The sequence below is a fragment of the Vigna unguiculata genome, chromosome 9 (assembly GCF_037176805.1).
Source record: "Vigna unguiculata cultivar grain cowpea cultivar isolate G323 ecotype 2 chromosome 9, ASM3717680v1, whole genome shotgun sequence".
NCBI lineage: Eukaryota > Viridiplantae > Streptophyta > Magnoliopsida > Fabales > Fabaceae > Vigna > Vigna unguiculata.
The window spans coordinates 4,239,749-4,245,392 of NC_140800.1; the positions used below are offsets into that span (position 1 = coordinate 4,239,749).

Here is a 5,644-nt window from a genome sequence, read left to right on the forward strand (position 1 = left end):
TGATATTAAGGATATTATGGGGTGTTCAGTGGGTCTTCCTAATGGTCAACACACCACAACTACAAAGGAAGACAATGTGTTACTTAGTGACACTCTAACATTGACTAATGTTCTTTATGTGCCATCCTTAAATTGCAATCTTGTTTCAGTATTTCAATTGGTTAATGAATCAAATCGAGTTATTGCCTTTAGTGATAAATTCTGTGTTATTCAGGACCACACTACGAGGACGCTGATTGGAATGGGTGAACAGCGAGAGGGGTTATATTATCTTGGTAAAATGGTCACAGCAACAGCTATGTAGACATCATCAACATCAATTTCGCATGAAGTGTGGCATAAAAGGCTAGGACACCTTTCCAATAAAGTTATTGATATGATGTTTAATAGTGATTCTGATAGAATAAATAAATCATACAACCAAGTGTGTGATATTTGTCTTTGTGCAAAACATCCATGGGAAAGCTTTCCCATTAGTAAAACCAAAACATTTGACATTTTCCAGTTAATTCATTGTGACTTATGGGGACCCTACCGAACTCCAACTTTTTGTGGTGCTAGATATTTTTGGTAATAATGATCTTGTTATCTCTGGTAATAATGACGACGCTATTGTGTCTTTTAAAGAATACTTGAGTCATTGTTTTCACATGAAGGATTTGGGAACCTTAAAGTATTTTTTAGGTATTGAAGTGGCTCGAAGTCCTACTGGTATTTTCTTGTGCCAACGAAAATACACTCTTGATATTATTACAGAAGCTGGTCTTTTGGGTGCCAAGCCCGCTAGCTCTCCCCTTGATCCAAATCATCATCTTCCTTTGGTCACCGGGATTCCTCTATCTGATTCAACTCAATACCAGAGACTCGTTGGGCGTTTGATCTATCTTTCTGTGACTCGGCCTGATATTTCTTACAGTGTCCATATGCTCGCCCAATTTATACAAACTCGTGTTCGAGAACATTGGGATGCTGCTCTTCGAGTGGTTCGTTATCTAAAGGGTACTCCCAGTCAAGGGATCATACTCCGCGTAGATTGTGATCTTCAACTCTACGGTTGGTGTGATGCAGATTGGGCTACATGCCCCCTCACACGACGTTCTCTTACGGGTTGGATTGTTTTTCTTGGAAATTCCCCCATTTCTTGGAAAACTAAAAAGCAACACACTGTTTCCCGCTCTTCTGCTGAAGCTGAATATCGCTCAATGGCCACCACCATGTGTGAACTTAAGTGGTTAAAAGGTCTTTTACACTCTTTAGGAATTGGTCACCTTCGTCCTATGTTGCTTTATTGTGATAGTCAAGTCGCACTGCATATTGCTGCCAATCCAGTCTTTCATGAGCGTACCAAACACATAGATATTGATTGTCATTTCATCCGCGATGCAATTTTGAATGGTACTATTACCACTCGTTATGTTAACACATCTAGCCAACTTGCTGATATTTTCACCAAAGCTCTTGGAAAACGACAGATTGATTTTTTTCTTCCCAAGTTGGGCATTCAAAATTTGCATGCACCAACTTGAGGGAGGGTGTTAGCTAATATCTTGGGCTGATTATTCTTATCATTGATTGCTGATATATTAGGCAATTATGTGATTATGAGATTGGCCACGAATCATGTAATCTATTTATGGAGTCAATATTCTTATGCAGATTTGTAGGTAGGAATTAATGAAAATATATTCATACATCTGTATATATACCAATTTGAGATACATGAATAAACAAGGTGATATTTCCACATATTCTGTTAGAAAATTAGCAGAAATGAGGTGTTAGGGTTGGTTTAGGTGGTTTTGGACACCTCTTGGGCTGGCCTTAGGCCCAACAGATTGGGGCAGTCCCTTAGTTATTAGGACAGAAAATAAATGGACTTTACATTCTCAATAGTTCTAACTCCATAAAATATTCTATTTACACATAAAAATATCACAAAAATAATCAAACATATCATTATGATCACCGATAAAAAGAAACTCATACTAATATTTAAAGAGAAAATATAAACAAGAAAAACTCTTAACACAACAAGAACATATTAGTCACACAAAAAGGAAAAACAAAGACTTAATTGATCGTAGAAATTGATTGATTCAAATTGAAGAGCTTTCACAGATAGAGTCTCATATCTTCAAAAATAAATGGTGAGAACTCCCAAAGAAAGACATAAATCTCTATAAAGATGAGTTTTAAAGAAATGATGTATTTTAAAGTAATGAAATTTATTTATTAAATTTTTTATTTATATAAATATTTTTAATATTAAAATAATCGAGTCTCATTATTTTTAAATTACTATCATATTTAAAATACCATATTTTAGGTTCACACATTTTTAATTTATTTAATTTAGTTTAAATTTTAGTTTAGTTCTTAAATTTAAAATTAATTTTATGTCTGTATAATTGAAAAAAGAGAATGTTTAGTCCCAAAAAATTAAGATATATTTTAGTCGTCCAAAAATTTAAAAGTGATATTCTAGTCCACTTAAATTTAAATATTATTTTTAGTCCTACAATTTAAGAATAAGTCATTCAGTTCATAAAGTTGTTTTTACAAAATTTACATTCTAAATTTAGAAAAGAAGATAACATGAACAGTTCACAAATTCCTTAATAATTGTATATTTGAGAAGAAGAGAATGATGTAATTAAATAAAATAAATATAGAATAAAAGTAGATATTAAAATTTTATTTTGGCTGATTAGTTTGGGAGGATAACTATTAACATATACATTGATTTATTATTTTGCATCTGAAATCTTAAGTCAAATTAAAACGTATAACAATAAAAAATCAGCAATCCATTGTAGTCTAGTTGGTTAGGATATTCGGCTCTCACCCGAAAGACTCGGGTTCAAATCCCGGCAACGGAATCATCTTCACAATTTTGGAAATTAATTTTTCGAATTTTGTTGTAAGTTCTTTTTATAATAAAATTATATTTATGGTTTTAACTTTACTTTATTTTATATTTATAAATAAATTAAATGGTCATAAAATAAAAATTACTGGAAAAATATGCTATCTTGTTCTTGTTTTGTAAAAGAACTTCGTGAATTTTATTGTAACTTTTTTTATAACAAATTATTAAGGAGAGAAAAATATTATATTTATGGTATTAACTTTATTTTATTTTATATTTATAAATAAATTAAATGTTCAAATTTTTTTTGTAAACTTTTTTATAAAAAATTTATTAAACAGATAAAAATATTATATTTATAATTTTAACTTCACTTGATTTTATATTTATAAATTAATTAAATGGTCATAAAATGCAAATTACTGAAAAAATAGCCTATCTTGTTTTTGTTTTCTAAATGAACTTTGCGAATTTTATTGTACATTTTTTTATAACAAACTATTAAACAGACAAAAATATTATATTTATGGTTTAAAATTTATTTTAATTTATTTTATATTTACAAATAAATTAAATGGTCTCATAATACAAATGGAAAAAGATGCTATCTTGTTTTTTTTAAATGAACTTCACGAATTTTATTGTAAATTTTTTATAACAAATTATTAAACAGAGAAAAATATTATATTTATGGTTTTAAATTTATTTTATTTCATATTTATAAATAAATTAAATGATCTTAAAATAAAAATTACTAGAAAAATATGCTATATTGTTTTGATATAAATAAATTGTAAGTACAAATTCAAGCAAATTATAAAATAATATATGTTTATTAATTATTCTATTATTATAAAATAATAAAGAAAAATAAATAGTGAAAATAAACTGTTCATCAACTTAAAATAACCATTATATTTAAAATGGTCATATACATCACTGTCTGTAACAAAATTACTTTTTTCCTTTTCTTACTATTTAATGGTAATCTCTCTCAACAGATTGTTTATTAAGTTCAACTTATTAAAATAAAAAATCAGACATACAAAATTAATATAAATATTAAATTGTTAAAATAAAATAATATAGTAAAACATTAGTTATAAATATTTCGACAGTTTATAAATCAAGGTGTCTCACAAAGTAAAGAAAGGAAGAAATATGTTAAACTGCATAGGAAGAAGCTCCTTAGTGGAGAGTAAGAAGAGTAGTTGCATATTCCTGAGATTTTGTCTGCTTTCAGTATAAAGCTTTGTCAAAATGTTATTTTTAAGACATATAAAAAAAAAATATTTAAACTTTATTTAATCTCGATTCATGAGTTATAAAAAGTGTGAAACTATTAAGTGTACCAGACAATAATTAAAAATAATAATAAGTTTTATTTTATTTAATTCCATTACCAAATCATTTGATTTAAGAAAATTCTACATACTAACAATATAAGAAAACAAATATTACATAAAGGTACTAATTTACCCTCAATTAAAATCTATACTACGAGTATAAAAACCAAATATTCAACAAAAGTACTAATTTACCCTCCCTCAAAATTTGTACTAATCTCGCTTAAAATATTGACACATGTCAATTCCATTGAGTTTTTAATCATCTACTACTAACTATATAAGAAAAACAAATATATTAATTTACTCTCATTTAAAATTTTGACACATTCCATTTTTCATCCGAACTACTATTCAATCCATAAAATACAACTACTACTTTTATTGATCTCCAAAATCTACTAATGTACTAACAATATAAGAAAACAAATAGCCAATACTAATTCATCCTCACTTAAAATTTTAACACATGTTTATTTCATTGATTTTTTCAGTCATTTTGCATACTAATTACAACTCAATTGACTAAAATACCTCAACTATTTTTATTAATATACGAAAATGTCACTTATAAAAATCATACTATCGTTCCTAATATACAAAAATGCCACTTAAAAAATATCTACAATTATTATTGTTAAATGACTAAATTTAAAAATTACTTAAATTTAAATAAAACAATAAATAGAAAGATAAAACTGAAAAAAAATGGATATCAAAAGAAAAAAAAATCCTATAAATATAAATTAAATTAACATTTCCAGAATCTCATGTGAATTTTAGCTATTTAAATTACGCTAGAATTACACCATAGTCAGAAAATCTACTAATCTACTAACAATATAAAAAAAAGAATAGTCAGCAAGAGTACTAACTCATCCTCACTTAAAATTTTGGCGCATGTCTATTTCATTGATTTTTTTTAGTTATTTTACATACAAACTACCATTCAATTGACTGAAATACCCTTACTATTTTTATTGATATACAAGAATGTTATTTATAAAAACTCTTAATATACCATCTCTCATTTACAAAAATACCATTCCAAAAATATCTATTATTATTATTATTATTATTATTATTATTATTATTATTATTATTATTATTATTGAAAACACATACGATTACCTGTGTTTTCACAATTTTTTGTGATAACAAAAAATAATAAACCTATAATTATAAAAAGTAAATAATTTTTTACAAAGTAAATAATTTTTTACAGTTATAAATACCTTTATTTATTTTATAAATTATTATTTTTTATTTAATAGATAATTTTATTTTATTTTATTTTAAAAAAATAGTTAAATTTGAAAAAAAAATCAGCTAAATTTAAGTAAAATGATAATTTAAAAAAAATAATCCGATGTGAATTGTAGGCTAAAATTACACCGTCTATGACACGAAACTGGTAATAAAATTTTTC

The 5,644-nt window shown here is 26.3% G+C and overlaps 1 non-coding gene across 1 annotated transcript; it reads left to right on the forward strand.

Moving 5' to 3' along the window:
• The first annotated feature begins 2,806 nt into the window (after positions 1-2,806).
• TRNAE-CUC (transfer RNA glutamic acid (anticodon CUC)) lies at positions 2,807-2,879 on the forward strand. The gene has a single exon. It is a non-coding gene; the product is annotated as a tRNA-Glu (tRNA).
• Positions 2,880-5,644: the final 2,765 nt, after the last annotated feature.